At 46.2% G+C, this 18,472-nt stretch overlaps 1 protein-coding gene across 1 annotated transcript in view; it reads left to right on the forward strand.

The window, feature by feature from the left end:
* LOC139175661 (veficolin-1-like) overlaps positions 1–9,635 on the forward strand; it is a 940,898-nt gene extending 931,263 nt beyond the window's left edge. Inside the window, exon 9 of the transcript XR_011560551.1 lies at positions 9,033–9,635. The gene's annotated coding sequence lies outside the window, so the exon portion shown is untranslated. The remainder of the gene's footprint in view (positions 1–9,032) is intronic.
* Positions 9,636–18,472: the final 8,837 nt, after the last annotated feature.

The raw sequence follows: 18,472 nt of genomic DNA on the forward strand, positions 1-18,472 counted from the left end.
GAAGCATTGCCTTTGTCATGGTCAGACCATTTTCTACTACGGCTTGACTTCCTGGCTCCAATCCTTCCCCGCAGGGAGGCGGAACCAATTAAGATGTTCCGCCCCAGACGCCTGATGGACCCAGAGGGCTTTCAGACGGCGCTTGGGGTTATACCAGAGGCACTTGTCCACAGTTCGGCAGAGTCTCTTGCGGAAGCCTGGAACAAGACCGCAGCGGAGGCTTTTGACCGGATTGCGCCTTTGTGACCTCTCCGTGGCGCTAGACCCCGTAGAGCTCCATGGTTCAACGAGGAGCTCCGGGAGTTGAAACGCCAGAAGAGACGTCTAGAGAAGCGATGGAGGAAGAGTAGGTCTGAATCTGATCGAACACTTGTAAGAGCTTTTATTAAGACTTACAAAGTGGCGCTCAAGGCGGCAAGATGTGCGTACCATGCCGCCTTGATTGCATCAGTGGAATCCCGCCCGGCCACTCTGTTTAGGGTGACCCGCTCCCTTCTTAATCAGGGGGGAGTTGGGGAGCCCTTGCAGAGCAGTGCTGAGGATTTTAACACATTTTTCGCTGATAAAATCGCTCAGATCCGGGCCGATCTCGACTCCAATTGGGAAACAGAGTCGACTGACAACAAGTCAGTCGAGGTGACTGGGGCACGTACTTGTCCACCTGTCTGGGAAGAGTTTGATCTGGTAACACCTGATGAAGTGGACAAGGCCATTGGATCTGTGAGTTCCGCCACCTGTTTACTGGATCCGTGTCCCTCCTGGTTGGTCTCGGCGAGCAGGGAGGTGACACGGAGCTGGGTCCAGGAGATTACCAACGCTTCCTTGGGGAGGGGAGTTTTTCCAACTCTCTATAAAGAGGCGCTCGTGCGCCCCCTCCTCAAAAAGCCCTCCCTGGACCCAGCCGTACTTAATAACTATCACCCAGTCTCCAACCTTCCCTTTATGGGGAAGGTTGTTGAGAAGGTGGTGGCGCTCCAGCTCCAACGGTCCTTGGAAGAAGCCGATTATCTAGGTCCCCAGCAGTCGGGCTTCAGACCCGGTTACAGCACAGAAACTGCTTTGGTCGCGTTGATGGATGATCTCTGGCAGGCCCGGGACAGGGGTTTATCCTCTGTCCTGGTGCTCCTTGACCTCTCAGCGGCTTTCGATACCATCGACCATGGTATCCTTCTGCACCGGCTGGAGGGGTTGGGAGTGGGGGGCACTGTTCTTCAGTGGTTCTCCTCCTACCTCTCCGGCCGGTCACAGTCGGTGTTAGTGGGGGGTCAGAGGTCGACTCCGAGGTCTCTCCCTTGTGGGGTGCCTCAGGGGTCGATCCTCTCCCCCCTGCTATTTAATATCTACATGAAACTGCTGGGTGAGATCATCCAAGGGCATGGGGTGAGGTATCATCAGTACGCTGATGATACCCAGCTTTACATCTCCACCCCATGTCCAGTCAACGAAGCAGTGGAAGTGATGTGCCGGTGTCTGGAGGCTGTTGGGGCCTGGATGGGTGTCAACAGACTCAAACTCAACCCGGATAAGACGGAGTGGCTGTGGGTCCTGCCTCCCAAGGACAATTCCATCTGTCCGTCCATTACCCTGGGGGGGATTATTGACCCCCTCGGAGAGGGTCCGCAACTTGGCCGTCCTCCTCGATCCACAGCTCACATTAGAAAACCATCTTTCAGCTGTGACAATGGGGGCGTTTGCCCAGGTTTGCCTGGTGCACCAGTTGCGGCCCTATCTGGACCAGGACTCATTGCTCACAGTCACTCATGCCCTCATCACCTCAAGGTTCGACTACTGTAACGCTCTCTACATGGGGCTACCTTTGAAAAGTGTTCAGAAACTTCAGATCGTGCAGAATGCAGCTGCGAGAGCAGTCATGGGCTTACCTAGGTATGCCCATGTTTCGCCATCACTCCGCAGTCTGCATTGGTTGCCGATCAATTTCCGGTCACAATTCAAAGTGTTGGTTATGACCTTTAAAGCCCTTCATGGCATTGGACCAGAATACCTCCGAGACCGCCTCCTGCCACATGAATCCCAGCGACCCATTAGGTCCCACAGAGTGGGCCTTCTCCGGGTCCCGTCAACTAAACAATGTCGGTTGGCGGGCCCCAGGGGAAGAGCCTTCTCTGTGGTGGCCCCGACTCTCTGGAACCAACTCCCCCTGGAGATTAGAACTGCCCCTACTCTCCCTGCCTTCCGTAAAGTTCTTAAAACCCACCTTTGCCGTCAGGCATGGGGGAACTGAAACATCTCCCCCGGGCATGTACAATTAATGTATGGTATGTTTGTGTGTGTACTTGTTAGTATATTGGGGTTCTTTTTAAACTTTTTTAAATATTTAAATTTATTTGAATCTATTTGGATTTGTACGATTTGTTTATGCCTTGTTGTGAGCCGCCCCGAGTTCGCGGAGAGGGGCGGCATACAAATCTAAATAATAAATAAATAAATAAATCATGTGGTACAACACTTAATGATTGTGATAGTGTCAAATAAGTAATGAAGAAACAATCAATATTAATAAAAGTTTTAGGATACAAGCAACAAGTTACAATCATACAGTCCTAAGTGGGAGGAAATGGGTGATAGGAATGATGAGGAAAAAAACTAGTAAAATAGAAGTGCAGACTTAGTAAAAATTTTGACAGTGTTGAGGGAATTATTTGTTTAGCAGAGTGATGGCGTTCGGGGGAAAACTGTTGTCTTGGTGTGCAGTGTAATAGTAACCTCTCCAGCAACGAGTGGATGGGTTTGTGGCTCCTGGTGTTTTCTATGGGAAATGTCTACCTTCCTACTTTCCTTTTTTCCTTCCCTCCCTTCCTCCTTCCTTTCTCTCTTTCACTCCCTCTCTCTTTCCCTTTTCTTTCTTTCTCTCCACTTCTCTTTCCCTCTCTTTTCCCTCTCTCTCATTCTCTCCCTCCAGGTCTCTCTCATTTCTGTGTACTTCTCCCTCTCTCTCCCCCTTTTTGCTCTCATTTGTTTCTCTCTCCCCTCTTTTTGCTCTCATTTCTCACTTTCATTTCTGTTTTTGTCTCTCTTTCCTCTTCCTCTCCCTTTTTCTTTCTCTCCCCTTCTCTCTCTCATTTGTTTCCCTTTTCTCCCTCATTCTCTCTCTCTCAATCTTTCTCTCATTTCTCTCTCACGCTCTCCCTCTCATTTCTGTTTTTCTCTCCCCTCTCCCTCTCTTTTTCCTTCTCTGCCCCCCCCCTCATTTCTTTGTTCTTCCTCTGCCCTGTTCTTTCCCTCCATCAGTTTCTCATTTTTCTCTTTCTCCTTTTCTCTCACATTCCCTCCCCCTCTCACTTCCCCCCTCTCTTTCCCTTCATTTCTGTCTCTCCGGGGACACCGCCAGGAATGAGGGTGACATGCCCCTGAGTTAGCCAATCCTGGTGGAGACACTTATGACAGCAGTGGAGGGGGGGGGACATGGACATGATGTTTCCAGCGCTGCTGCTGCTTCTGAAAGGGAAGCCGCCGCTGCCGCCACTGTCTCTGCCGGGACTGGCTAACCCAGGGGAAGATGCTCCCCTTGTTTATTTATTTATTTATTAGATTTGTATGCCACCCCTCTCCGTAGACTCGGGGCGGCTCACAACACAATAAAACAATTTATAACAAATCTAATAATTTAAAAAACATTTTAAAAACCCCATTATTAAGCAGACATACATACAAACATACCATACATAAATTGTATAGGCCCGGGGGAGATATCTCAATTCCCCCAAGCCTAGCGACAGAGGTGGGTTTTAAGAAGTTTACGAAAGGCAAGGAGGGTGGGGGAAGTCCTAATCTCCAGGGGGAGCTGGTTCCAGAGGGTCGGGGCCGCCACAGAGAAAGCTCTTCCCCTGGGACCCGCCAAATTTATTTATTTATTTATTTATTTATTTTATTTTGTCCAATACACAATGAGCTTGATGCTGTTTCTGAGTAGTCTAACACATGGCAACTCCAAATCTCAACTAGCAAATGCTCTGTCCTACACATTGGGAAGAAGAATCTGAACTCCAAATACGAACTGAATAATCAAATTATCACAGATAATCCCCACTCGGTTAAAGACCTTGGTATACCAATAACAAATTATTTAAGTGCCAAAGCCCACTGCAACAATATAGCCAAGAAGGCTTCAAGAGTTGTAAACCTAATCCTACGTAGCTTCTGCTCTGGCAATCTCACACTACTTACCAGAGCTTACAAAACTTTTGCCAGACCCATCCTCAAATACAGCTCCTCTCCTCAACTCTTTCTTTGGTTCTGTCTTTGTTAACAGCAATGGCTCATCTCCCAATTTCATCAATTGCACCTCAAACTCCCTCAACGACTTAACCCAAATAGACTTCACTGAAGACCGAGTTGGAAAAGCATTACATGACCTTAAACCTTCTCTATCAGTCGGACCAGATGGTCTATGTGCTTACTTCCTAAAAAAGCTCTCTTCTGCCATAGCTGAACTACTAAGCATAATTTTTGAAAAATCCTTCAGAACCAGCACACTTCTTAAGCTATGGTCAAAAGCAATGGTCATCCCCATCTTCAAAAAAGGAGACTCCTCTCTTGTAGATAACTACAGACCAATTTCACTATGCTGCGTCCCATGCAAAGTCATGGAATCAATTATAAACAAATCAATCTCCATCTAGAAACTAATAATTTGCTCTCCAACAAACAATTTGGTTTCAGAAAAAAAACTATCCTGCAACCTGCAGCTTCTCCACTGAAAAAATATATGGACAACTCATCTAGATCAAGGGAAATCTACAGATGCAATTTATATTGACTTCTGCAAAGCCTTTGATTCAGTGGTCCACGACAAACTACTCCTAAAACTCAAACCCTATGGCATCTCAGGATCCCTCCATAGCTGGATTACAGCATTCCTGTCAAACAGACAACAAGTGGTCAAAATAGGAAACACCATATCCACCCCGTCCCAGTTAAAAGCGGTGTTCCCCAAGGTAGTGTACTGGGACCAATGCTCTTCATTCTCTACATCAATGACCTTTGCGATTACATCACAAGCAACTGTGTCCACTTCGTCGACGATGTAAAACTTTTCAACACAACCGATAACACAACTACTCTCCCAAAAGACCTTGACGACATTGTTTAGTCGACGGGACCCGGAGAAGGTCAACTCTGTGGTACCTAATTGGTCACTGGGATTCGTGGGGCAGAAGGCGGTCCCGGAGATATTCTGGTCCGGTGCCATGAAGGGCTTTAAAGGTCATAACCAACACTTTGAATTGTGACCGGAAATTGATCGGCAACCAATGCAGACTGCGGAGTGTTGGTGCAACATGGGCATACCTGGGGAAGCCCATGATTGCTCTCGCAGCTGCATTCTGCACATTCCTGCCACCCTGGAAGGTGACGCTTTGCTGCTGGGTGCAGAGTAGAGCTTTCAGGAGCCATTCGCAAGGAGGATTCCCTCGGTGCATTCAGCCACAGAGGAGGCCCACAGTGGGGTGCTGATCATCTCGCGGGAGGGGGTTTGGCTCCATCAGTCCCCACTCCAATCTCCTGCCTTCGGGGGCATCCCCAGGGCTGAGGTGCCAGCTTCCTGCCGAGGGATGCTGGGCGGCCTCGGCCGCATTCAGTTTATAGGGTTCACCCAGTTTTTGACAAACTTTTTTGAAGTAAAAATACAATAGTTACGATGGAAAAACACCAAGGAATGCTTATCTCAGTATGTAAATTTACATACTCTTTGTAAAAATGTCATGTGGTTTAAACCTTTGAATGACTTTTTACTCATCTCATGCTAAAAGCTTTCCCTAGCATTTTAACTAGATTGGAAGTTTCATTTTCAAATGATAAAAATTTAAACCAGCAAAGTTTAAATTGAATACTTTTGCCACAAGAAGTTTTAATATTAAGTTTGCAGATCTAAAAACGTTTGTGATTTTTACATGTAATTCTGTTTCTTTTTTCTCATAAAAATCTTGATAGATTTCAAAATGCAAGGTCTTAACTATCATCTCATATATTTAAGTATTGGCTTGCTGTGTTTGCAAGAAATGTATCTTGTAGATATTTTTCATCAAAAGATTTACAATCTTTTTTCTTATTTCTAAATCTAAATCTGAATTTGAATTTCAAACAGTCTTGTCTTTTTTAAAATAACCTTGGAAGATTTTGTAGAAGAAACTACTTTTCATCTTCTCAAAGATTTTCTTATTTTAAATATTTCTACAGCTTTACAATTGAGTAATTTACAATCATTAATAAAAATATTAATCATCTATAATAATCACATCCTTTTTCAATTTTCTCATCCATAATAATCATAACCATTTTCATTTTCAATTTTCACATCCATAATAATCATAACCATTTCAATTTTCTCTTCCTTAATCAATCATTCCATTTTAGCATTCTTTATCTCTTATTTCCTTTTCAATAATATATTCCAATAAAATTAAATCATTAATAATTCTAATTCATTTAATTGCATAGTCTTTTCTTTTTAGAATTTATAGCTTTGTGATAGAACTCAGTCTTCTTCCTCTGCTTTACATTATTGTTGCCATCTATATATTCCATATCTGTATTTCTTGTAGTGTCTTAAGCCTCTTTTCAAATAGTGTTATCCATTGTATTTTCAGTCAGTTCTTTTATTTCATCTCAAATGTTCCTTCCTTCCATGCCGTAGCTGGTAACCTCCTTTCTTCATAGAAAAACAAATGTGAAGGCCAAATAAATAACATATGCTTTCCACCAAGTCCAACATTTAACAAAAACATCTTTACACCGACTGCAATATTTCCTCCAACCACTAGATGGCACTAAATGATAGATTTTTGAATCCTACCATATGTAATATTCCTCTTCATTTGGTGAATATAAGGCAGGGGTCCCCAAACTTTTTTTTTTAAATATACTTTATTAATTTATTAAGAATGGGGAAAGGGGATGGGAATACAAAAGGAAAGATAGGAGGGGTATGAGGCAAGCAATCTTTTTATACAGTAGCATATATATACTGTATTGTTGTAGATTCATTTCAAACATTTATCTATAGATAATTATTTTATGTTCAATATTCATATTTACATAGTCTTATATCTATAAAATATAGTAGTTTAAGAATAAAGTAGAGCTTTGCTATATGCATTGATAGATAGGTATTATAATAAAGATTTTAGATGAGATAAGAAAAGAAAGGGGGGTAGTACCTGCATGCTAGCAGGAATATGTATTGTGACAACTTAGTTTGGTTATGTTTATTAATTTTGTTGATTTGTGAGTTATGTTATTAGTATATTGTCAGTAGTTATCGGATGGATTGAACTCAGACAGAGATTGTGTCAGTTTTGATCAGAATTTCTGTTGTGTATATCTTCCTCTTGATTTATGTTAAGGAGTTTTAATTGGTTTTTATTTTATTGTTTTTAAAATTAGATAACCATCTGTACCACTTCTCCCAGGCCTTGTAGAACTCTGAATCGTTTTTGTTTTGTATTTCCATTGTTATTTTTGATACTTCAGCGCATTCCATGATTTTACTAATAATGGTTAAGTTTGTCGGGGTGTCTTCTTTTTTACAATGTTGTGCATATGTTAGCTTGGTGGCCGTCAGTATTTGGATAATAAGGTATCTGTCTTCTTTGTTTAATTTATGTCTAAAAATGCCTAGAAGGAACAGTTCTGGTTTGATTGTGATCTTTGTCGATATGACTTGGTCCATTATTCTTTTAATTTGTGTCCAAAATTTTTGGGCGTATGTGCAAGAGAAATCTCCCTCTCCCTCTCTCTCTTTCAGCGAGGGGGCTGCGAGAGCGCTTTCTCTGAGTTCTTCGGGAACGCCTGCCCTGCCTCTACTGCAGCCCCCTTGCTGAAAGCTCGGGAGGAAAGCGCTCCCAGCAAAGGGGCTGCGAGAGGGGTGGGGCGGAGAAAACCCTCTCTCGCAGCCCCCTGGCTGGGAGTGCAGAAGTGGAGGAGGAGGAGAAGCTGCAGCCACCGCCGCGGGAGAAGTGAGAGAGAGAGAGAGAAAGAGGGGAGAGAGAGAGATAGCAAGAGAGAGAAGAGAAAAAAAGCAAGAGAGAGAGAAAGAGAGAGAGAAAGAAAGCAAGAGAGAGAGAAAGAAAACAGAGAAAGAGAGAGAAAGAGGGGGAGAGAGATAGAAAGAGAGGGACAGAGAAAGTGAGAAAAAGAGAGAGAGAGCAAGAGGGGGAGAGAGAATGAGAAAGAGAGAGAAATGACTCTTGATTTAAAGCATATGGTAAAAAACACCCAAATAATAACAAAGGAAAATAAACCCAGCCGTTTGTGTGTGTGTGTGTGTGTGTGTGCGTGTGTGAACTCTTGAACCATTTCCAATAGCTCACCTGTTATTGGAAATGGTTCAAGAGTTCACACACACACACACACACACACAAATACAAGGGGGGAGGAGACAGGGATGGAAAAAGAGGAGAAGATAGTAATATCGGTCGCAGTCGGTGTTAGTGGGGGGTCAGAGGTCGACTCCGAGGTCTCTCCCTTGTGGGGTGCCTCAGGGGTCGTTCCTCTCCCCCCTGCTATTCAATATCTACATGAAACCGCTGGGTGAGATCATCCAAGAGCATGGGGTGAGGTATCATCAGTACGCTGATGATACCCAGCTTTACATCTCCACCCCATGTCCAGTCAACGAAGCAGTGGAAGTGATGTGCCGGTGTCTGGAGGCTGTTGGGGCCTGGATGGGTGCCAACAGACTCAAACTCAACCCGGATAAGACAGAGTGGCTGTGGGTTTTGCCTCCCAAGGACAATTCCATCTGTCCTTCCATTACCCTGGGGGGGGAATTATTGACCCCCTCGGAGAGGGTCCGCAACTTGGGCGTCCTCCTCGATCCACAGCTCACATTAGAGAACCATCTTTCAGCTGTGGCGAGGGGGGCGTTTGCCCAGGTTTGCCTGGTGCACCAGTTGCGACCCTATCTGGACCGGGACTCACTGCTCACAGTCACTCATGCCCTCATCACCTCGAGGTTCGACTACTGTAATGCTCTCTACATGGGGCTACCTTTGAAAAGTGTTCGGAAACTTCAGATCGTGCAGAATGCAGCTGCGAGAGCAGTCATGGGCCTACCTAGGTAGGCCCATGTTTCACACTCCGCAGTCTGCATTGGTTGCCGATCAACTTCCGGTCACAATTCAAAGTGTTGGTTATGACCTTTAAAGCCCTTCATGGCACTGGACCAGAATATCTCCGAGACCGCCTGCTGCCGCACGAATCCCAGCGACCGATTAGGTCCCACAGAGTGGGCCTTCTCCGGGTCCCGTCAACTAAACAATGTCGGTTGGCGGGCCCCAGGGGAAGAGCCTTCTATGTGGTGGCCCTGACCCTCTGGAACTAACTCCCCCCGGAGATTAGAACTGCCCCTACTCTCCTTGCCTTTCGTAAGCTCCTTAAGACCCACCTGTGTCGTCAGGCATGGGGGAACTGAGACATCTCCCCCGGGCATATACAATTTATGAATGGTATGTGTGTATGTATGTGTGTTTAGAAAATGGGGTTTTTAAAATGTTTTTAGTAGAAATTTAGATTTGTTATAAATTGTTTTTCACTTTGTTGTGAGCCGCCCCGAGTCTGCGGAGAGGGGCGGCATACAAATCTAAATAAATAAATAAATAAATAAATAAATAAATAAATACAGTGATCCCCCGAGTTTCGCGATCTCGATCTTTGCAAAACGCTATATCGCGATTTTTTCACCCGATGACGTCACTCCCTTCCTTTCTCATCTTTCTTTCTCTCTCTCTTTCTCTCTCTTGCTTCTTCCTCTCTCACACTCCCTTCCTCCCTCTCTCATCTCTTTCTTTCCTTCTCTCTCTTTCTCTATCTCTCCCCCTCTTGCTCTCGAGCGGCGGGCGGCACCCAGGGAAGGTTCCTTCGGCCGCCCACCAGCTGATCTGCTCGGCAGCGCAGTAGCAGCGAGGAGCCGAAGATGGGGTTTCCCTTTTGCGTGGGCAACGGGGAAACCCCATCTTCGGCTCCTCGCTGCTACTGCGCTGCCGAGCAGATCAGCTGCTGGGCGGCCGAAGGAACCTTCCCTGGGTCTTCAACTCCCAGAGCGGCGGACAAGCGGCGGGCGGACAAGAAAAGCGGCGGCCGGACAAGCGGAAAAGTGGCGGACAAGCGGCGGCCGGACAAGTGGCGGCTGGACAAGCGGTGGCCGGACAAGCGGCGGAAAAGCGGCGGCCGGACAAGCGGACAAGCGGCGGACAAGCAGAAAAGCAGCGGACAAGCGGCGGGCGGAAAAGCGGTGGCCGGACAAGCGGACAAGCGGCGGACAAGCTGAAAAGCGGTGGACAAGCGGGCAGGCAGGCAGCTCCTCAGCTGCTGGGTCTTCCCAGGTGCGGAAGTAAAAACACCATCTGCGCATGCACGGCCATGGAAAAAGGGGCGCGCATGCGCAGATGGTATTTTTACTTCCGCACCACTACATCCCGAAAAATCGATTATCGCGAGGGGTCTTGGAACGGAACCCTCGCGATAATCGGGGGATCACTGTAATAGTAATAGTTTTTGGTTTTGTTTTATTATTAATTTCTTTTAATAAAAAAGAAGGGATTTTTTCTTATTTATTTATTTGTTTGTTTGTTTGTTTGTTTGTTTGTTTGTTTGTTTACTTATTTATTTATACTTCTATGCCGCCCAGTCCCAAAGGGATTGCCGCTCAGACACTATACTTTTCCGCCCACACCGAAAAAAAATTAGAGGGAACATTGGCATCCACAATCCGGATCCTCATTTTACCCACCTCGGAAGGATGGAAGGCTGAGTCAACCTTGAGCCGGTGATGAGATTTGAGCCGCTGACCTTCAGATCTACAAATCAGCTTCAGTGGCCTGCAGTACAGCACTCTACCTGCTGCGCCACCCCGGCTCATTGCATCCTTTCTACAGCATATTTTTTGTACAGTGGTGATCAACACCTTTTTTGTACTGTGGTGATCAGAACTGGATCCTTCTTGTTGTTGTGCCATATCCATCATCAAATGTTGGCAATAATGTTTGCGAACATATTTTTGTCAACAACTGCATGAAAAAATGCTGCTGAGTTTTGTCCACACCAGCTCCTTAAGTTATTAAGCATGATGTTCTTCTGCCTGGACCTCGTTTCCTTTCAATCTTTCCCTGGAGGATTAAGTGAAGGATGACATATTTTTCTGGATGACACATCACATGTTCACAATATTCTAACTTTCACTTTTTAATGGCTTTGGTGATTTCCCTTTGCTTTCCCAGGTGGCTTATCATCTCCCTCATTTGCAATTTTGTTAACTTAGCTTATACATAACAGCCTGTTTAAAATGTTTCTAGTTTCATTTCAAAACTAGAAATGTTTCTAGTTTCAAATGTTTCTAGTTTCTTCAAATGGTTTTCTGTTAGAAACCAACTCTGTGGAGCAGGATAGAAAAAACATCAGCTTTCTCCAAGTCCCGTCAGCCAGTCCTCTCCCTCCTGCTGTTTAATATCTACATGAAATCACTGGGTAAGATCATTTGAGGGCATGGGGTGAGTTACCATCAGTATGCTGATGATACTCAGTTATACATTTCCACTCCATGTCCACTCAGTGAAGCAGTGGAAGTAATGTGCCAGTGTCTGGAGGCTGTTAGGGTTTGTATGGGTGTTAACAGGCTCAGACTCAACCCCAACAAGATGGAGTGGCCGTGAGTTTTCCTCCCAAGGACTATCCCATCTGTCTGTCCATCCCATGGAGAGAATGTGCAACTTGGGCATTCTCCTCAATCCACAGCTGACCACTCCTTCCCTCCCTCTCGCTCTCTTTCTCTCTTCCTTCTTCCCTTTCTCTCTCCCCCTCTCCCTTTCTCTCTTGCTCTCTTTCTCTCTGTCTCACTCTCTCTTTCTCTCTCTCTTGCGCTCTCTCTTGCTATCTTTTTTCTTTCTCTCTCTCTCTCTCTCTTTCTCTCTCATACACCACGCAGCCGACTCCCCCGTTTTAGCTCTTAGGCAGCGGGAAGGGCTCGGGCCTGAGTTGGGCCTGCAAGGGTAGTGGGGCCAGGCAGCTCTGGTGGGCGCAGGGCAGTAGGGTGGGCAGCAAAGGCAGTGCCGCCAAGCATGGGTTGAAGTAGGAGCGGGAGGGCACTGACAGCAGTGGCACTGGGCAGTAGGTGTGGGGTGGCAACAGTGCGGTCGGCTGCAAGCGGGAGCTCCAGGGTGGAGGCACCGATGGTAGTAGTTGGACGCCGTACATGCTGGCACTGCGCTGGGCATGGGGCTGGCACTGGCCTGCTAGGTGGACCAGGACAGAGGTTAGGCAGCTGGAATGCCCGCTGCCGGGCCCCAAAACTCACCTGCCACCGCCGCCAGGGAACCTCCAGCTGGGCGGGGCGTTGCAGCTGCGGGAGGGACCACCTCCAAAGCCAAAGGTCAGAAGCTCAGTGCCTCCCTGGGAGGGCTGTGTGCGTTTGGCTCCAAAATTTTGCAAACTTTGCCAGGCTTCAAGACTGGGGGGGTGGGTAACACCAGCAGAGGTGTTGGGGTTATAATTGAAATATGCCCCTCCCCTCCTGACCTCCCACCACCACCACTGGCCGTCCCTCTCTTCCATTCCAAAATCAAGACATTTTTGAAACACCGCAGGACGCGGGGAAAATCATTCAAAAGCACTGAATGATAATGGGACACTGAAGGTGGGATGTCTGGTCACTTTATGCATGCATGTTGTTGTGATTGGTTAGTTATGGGTTTTTAATCAGGGTTTTATAGTTTTAGAATGTAAATTTGACTACTTTTTATTGTTTTTGTATTTATATTGTTGTTTTAAGCCGCCCTGAGTCCTTCGGGATTGGGCAGCATAAAAGTCTGCAAATCCTTTCATGCTCTCTGAAGCCTACCAGGTCTCAATTAAGTTTTAATGCCATTTAGGGGTAGTGATTTCTGACAGTCTCAAAATGGGTGAACAGTGCAGTCAGGCGGTAGGGAAAGCAAGTAGGATGCTTGGCTGCATAGCTAGAGGTATAACAAGCAGGAAGAGGGAGATTATGATCCTGCTATATAGAGTGCTGGTGAGACCACATTTGGAGTACTGTGTTCAGTTCTGGAGACCTCACCTACAAAAAGATATTGACAAAATTGAACGGGTCCAAAGACGGGCTACAAGAATGGTGGAAGGTCTTAAGCATAAAACGTATCAGGAAAGACTTAATGAACCTAATCTGTATAGTCTGGAGGACAGAAGGAAAAGGGAGGACATGATCGAAACATTTAAATATGTTAAAGGGTTAAATAAGGTCCAGGAGGGAAGTCTTTTTAATAGGAAAGTGAACACAAGAACAAGGGGACACAATCTGAAGTTAGTTGGGGGAAAGATCAAAAGCAACATGAGAAAATATTATTTTACTGAAATAGTAGATCCTTGGAACAAACTTCCAGCAGACGTGCTAGAAAAATCCACAGTAACTGAATTTAAACATGCCTGGGATAAACATATATCCATCCTAAGATAAAATACAGAAAATAGTATAAGGGCAGACTAGATGGACCATGAGGTCTTTTTCTGCCGTCAGACTTCTATGTTTCTATATTTCTATTCCCCCCCCCCCTGTTCATATAAAGGACTTTCATTGCTTGTCGAAATTAAACTTGCTGAAAATAATTCTTGTCAATTGTTTCATCTTGTTAAGATCCTCCTGATATTGATATTGCTCCTGAATCTTGATATTGTCTTGAATCCTGATATTGTCCTATATACTATTGATATCCTCCACTTCACATTCTATGTTTATGTTTTCTGTAAATCCGATACACATATTTTCTAATCCCTCATCCATGTCATGAATAAAAATCCAAGCTCTGTTGTACACAATTTACCCTTCCCTCCAGCTTGAAAAATTTCCATACATCAGGGCAATGATCCCTCTAATTTTTTTTCGTTGTGGGTGGAAAAGTATAGTGTCTGAGAGGCATAGAAGTATAAATAAATAAATAAATAAGTAAGTAAGTAAGTAAGTAAGTAAGTAAGTAAGTAAGTAAGTAAGTAACCAAACAAACAAACAAACAAACAAACAAACAAACAAACAAATAAATAAATAAATCAGGAAAAAAATTCCCTTTTTTATTAAAAGAAATTAATAATAAAACAAAACCAAAATCTATTACTATTATTACTATCTTCTCCTCTTTCTCCATCCCTGTCTCCTCCCCCTTGTGTGTGTGTGTGTGTGTGTGTGTGTGTGAACTCTTGAACCATTTCCAATAGCAGGTGAGCTATTAGAAATGGTTCAAGAGTTCACACACACACACAAAGGGCTGGGGGTTTTTTTCTCTGTTATTATTTGGGCGCTTTTTACCATATGCTTTAAATCAAGAGTCATTTCTCTCTCTTTCTCTCTCCCCCTCTTGGTCTCTCTCTCTTTTTCTCACCTTCTCTGTCCCTCTCTTTCTATCTCTCTCCCCCTCTTGCTCTCTCTCTCTCTTGTTTTCTTTCTCTTTCTATTGCTTTCTTTCTCACTCTTTCTTTCTATCTCTCTTGCTTTCTTTCTCTTCTCTCTCTTGCTATCTCTCTCCCCCCCCTTTCTCTCTCTCTCTTTCTCACTTACTTTCTCTCTCCCTCTCTCTCTTTCAGCGAGGGGGCTGCGAGAGCGCTTTCTCTGAGCGCTTTGGGAACGCCTGCCCTGCCTCTACTGCAGCCCCTTTGCTGAAAGTCCGGGACGAAAGCGCTCCCAGCGAAGGGGCTGCAAGAGGGGCGGGGCGGGCATTCTCAAAGCGCACGGAGAAAGCCCTCTCTCGCAACCCCCTGGCTGGGAGCGCTTTCGTCCTGAGGAGAAGCCGCAGCCGCCACTGCTGCGAGAGAAGTCGCGCCCCAAGGCAGGAGGCGGCGGAGGAGCAGAGGGGGTGGATCGGGCGGGCGGGGGGCAGGGGGACGGGGACTGTGCGCCCATGGAAAAGGGTGCGTGGGGGTTATTTTGGGGTGCGTGCGTGCGCACGCGCGCAGCTTACGGCGAATGCTGCCTCAGGGTGTCAAACTCAAGGCCCGTAGACAGTGATGGGCTACCAAAAATTTTACTACCACAATGTTGGCGTGGCTTATGCATTTTGTTTCAACATCTTTCAGTGCAAATTGGGTGTTCTGGGGTGGAGCTCCAGTAGCCCACCCCTGATTATCTTCTATATAAAGCCTATGTACACACACGCATGCATAGCTCTTCTACAATTATACACATTCAACCTCATTTATTGTGTTAGGAAAAACATACCCAGAGCCCAGAAGGGAGAAAAGAAGAAAAAATAAATAAAAATTTTGCTACCGGTACTGTGTACCTGACCAAAATTTTGCTACCGGTACTGCGTATCTGACCGTACCCATAGGAGCCCTCCACTGCCTGCAAGCCAGATTTGGCCCATGAGGAGGTTAGATCTGGCCCATGAGGCCAGCCTGGAAACAGGGCCTCAGCCAGGCCCAGCTGGGCACTCCTTCTGGGCATGTACAGCTCAGCTCATTTGTCTCACCATGCTTTACCCTGCCCAGGGCCGCCGATAGGCCGGTACTACTGGTATTGGCGTCAGGGGCCCGGCCAAATTGAAAAATGGGGGGGGTTAGCCCACCACCGTGTGCCAGCCCCCTGGCGCCCGCAGCAGTCATTGTGCCCAGCACCGTTCCATGTAGGCTGTGCACGCCTGTGCCAGCGCATCCCAAAATGCCCCCCGCGCACCCTTTTCCAAGGGCGCGCACGAAGCCGCGCCCCCCCGCCCCCCTGTGCCTCTAGCCCCCTTGCGCCCCTGGCTACTCGCCGCTGCCCCCCCGCCCCCCCACCCGATCAGCCTCTCTTTCTCCTCCGCTGCAAGAGAGGCAGGGCAGGCGTTCTCACAGCGTGGGCCGGTGAAGGCAATTTTCAATGTCGGGCGCGTGGGCCGGCGTGCGCGCTCCCCATCCCCCCGCCAGCCCACCCGGAACATTCAAAGTAAGAAAAGGGGGATGGGGAGAGCGCGCGCCGGCCCGCGCGCCCCCGACATTGAAAATCACTTTTGCCAGCCTCCGGAGAACGAGAGAGAGTGAGAGCGACAGAACAAGATAGAGAGAAAGTGAGAAAGAGAGAGAGAGAGAAAGAGGGGGAAGAGAAAGAGATAGCAAGAGAGAGAGAATGAGAGAGAGAAAGAAAACAAGAGAGAAAGAGTGAGAGAGAGAAAGCAAGAGAGGGAAAGTGAGAAAAACAGAGAGCAAGAGGGGGAGAGATAGAGAAAGAGAGAGAGAGAAAGAAAGAAATAAGAGAGGAAGGAAGAGAGTGAGAGAGGGGGGAAAGCAAGATAGAGAAAGAGAGAGAAAGAAAGAAAGAAAGAAAGAGATGAGAGAGGAAGGAAGAGAGTGAGAGGAAGAAAACAAGATAGAGAAAGAGAGAAAGAAAGAGATGAGAGAGGAAGGAAGAGAGTGAGAGAGAGGAAGAAAGCAAGATAGAGAAAGAGAGAGGGAGAGAGAGAGAAAGAAAGAGATGAGAGAGGAAGGAAGAGAGTGAGAGGAAGAAAGCAAGATAGAGAAAGAGAGAGGGAGAGAGAGAGAGAGAAAGAGATGAGAGAGGAAGGAAGAGAGTGAGAGAGAGGAAGAGAGAGAGAAGAGTGGAAGGAAGAGAGAGAGAAATGATAGAAAAAAGGGGAGAAAAAAAGAGAAATGAGAAAAATGATTGAGGCAGAGAATGACAGGAAAGAGAGAGAAACAGAGAGAGAAGTGACTCTTGATTTAAAGCATATCGTAAAAGCACTTAAATAATAACAGAGAAAAAACCAGCCCTCACCTGTTTTTATTAATAGTTTTGCTGGTTGTTTTAGTTTTAATAGTAATGGATTTTGGTTTTTTTCAATTATTAATTTCTTTTAATAAAAAAGAAGGGATTTATTTACTTACTTACTTACTTACTTACTTACTTACTTACTTACTTACTTACTTACTTATATGCCGCCCAGTCCCAAGTTTTTCCCTATTTCCAGATTGCATTTCCTCTTGGTGAGGTTCCACCCATTGCTTCTTGTACTACCTTCAGGTGGCATGGAGAATAAATAGATGCCATCTGCTCTGTGGCAGCCCTTTAAGGATTGGGAAGCTACTATTATATTCCCCCTCAGTTTTCTATTTGTTGAGCTAAACATACTCGTTATCTTAGCCCTTGGTCATAGGATTTAGCCTCTAGGCCAGGGATGTCAAACTCAATTTCATTGAGGGCCACATCAGGGCTGTGTTTAACCTCAGAGGGCTGGGGGAGGGCTTGCCCAGGGTGTATGGCCATGGTGGTATGGCACGGGATTTGGGGGGCAGTAGTTTTAAAATGGCGGGAGGGGTGCAGACACTCAGGCTGTATGGAGCCCCAAAATTCCTGATGGCGGCCCTGCCTCCTGGTCTTGCCTCACCCAGCCACGCCTTTTCACTCCTGATCTTGACTCTCCTCATCTGGTTTTGCCTGCTCTCCCTTTGGTTCACCCCAGGGGGCAGTAGCAGCAGCAGAAGCTCTGAGGCGGATATAAGCGCAGCCAGGCACCTCCTTGGGGAAGCGGAGCTGAGAAGGATGCCTGGGGGAGGTGGCAGGCAAAGGCTGCTTGTGCATGGCTGTTTCTTTCTTTTTTTAATTTTTTTTTTTCATTTTAAAATACAAAAGTTTCATTTTCAATTTAAATAATGTTTTGACAGAGCGCTTATACATACATACATCAGTATCATATTTTCAAATTTCATTACAGTATATTCATTTAATAATATTTTTAACCTTCTTAACATTTTCCAATTTAATATTAATCATATACCCATCAAATCAACCAAAAAAGAATTTTCTGTTTACTTTCTCATTTATCACATTCCTCCCAGGTTTATGATCAAAACTGTTCTTCCTTTTTCCCTTTTTCCTCTCCTCCTCTCCCTGTTTCTGATGTCTGGGAGAGCGGCTGGCAGGGCATCAGTGCTTGTGTGCAACTGGGGCATGGTGGGAGGGGCAGCTGAACTGCATTAACTGCATGGAGAGGGAGAGTGAAAATTAGGACGCCACCGTGGGCAATGTGAGGCAGCAAAAATCAGGGACTTCCCATTTCCACCTCTTCTCACTGCTGCCACTCTACCTGTACTCCAGTCTAAAACCGAACAGAACTGCCCCCCCGCCTATGCCCCATAGCATTAGACTCCCCCCCAGGCACCCTCCTCGGCCACACGCGAGCACCAATGCCCCATCTGCCCTCCCTGCATCAAAACAACAAAGGTCAATAAAGGAGCATGGGGCAGCAAAATAAACACACGAACAAGTGCACCTGTGGAGGCCCTCCAGCTCCCATTATCAGGCAGACAGGATCAGGTGTGGGATGACAGGCCAACTGTTCCTTCAGTGTCAGGCAAATAGAATCAGGCAGTTGGCCTGCCAAGCCCCCCTCACCAGAAGCCTTGCGCACACTCACATTTGCGGACCAGTAGGGAAGGGAAGTGAATCTCCCCTCTGCTGGTGACCCAAGAAGGCTGTGGACTTTGCTGCTGAGTGTGTTAAATCAGA

This window comes from Erythrolamprus reginae, chromosome 1 (genome assembly GCF_031021105.1).
Source record: "Erythrolamprus reginae isolate rEryReg1 chromosome 1, rEryReg1.hap1, whole genome shotgun sequence".
Taxonomy (NCBI): domain Eukaryota; kingdom Metazoa; phylum Chordata; class Lepidosauria; order Squamata; family Dipsadidae; genus Erythrolamprus; species Erythrolamprus reginae.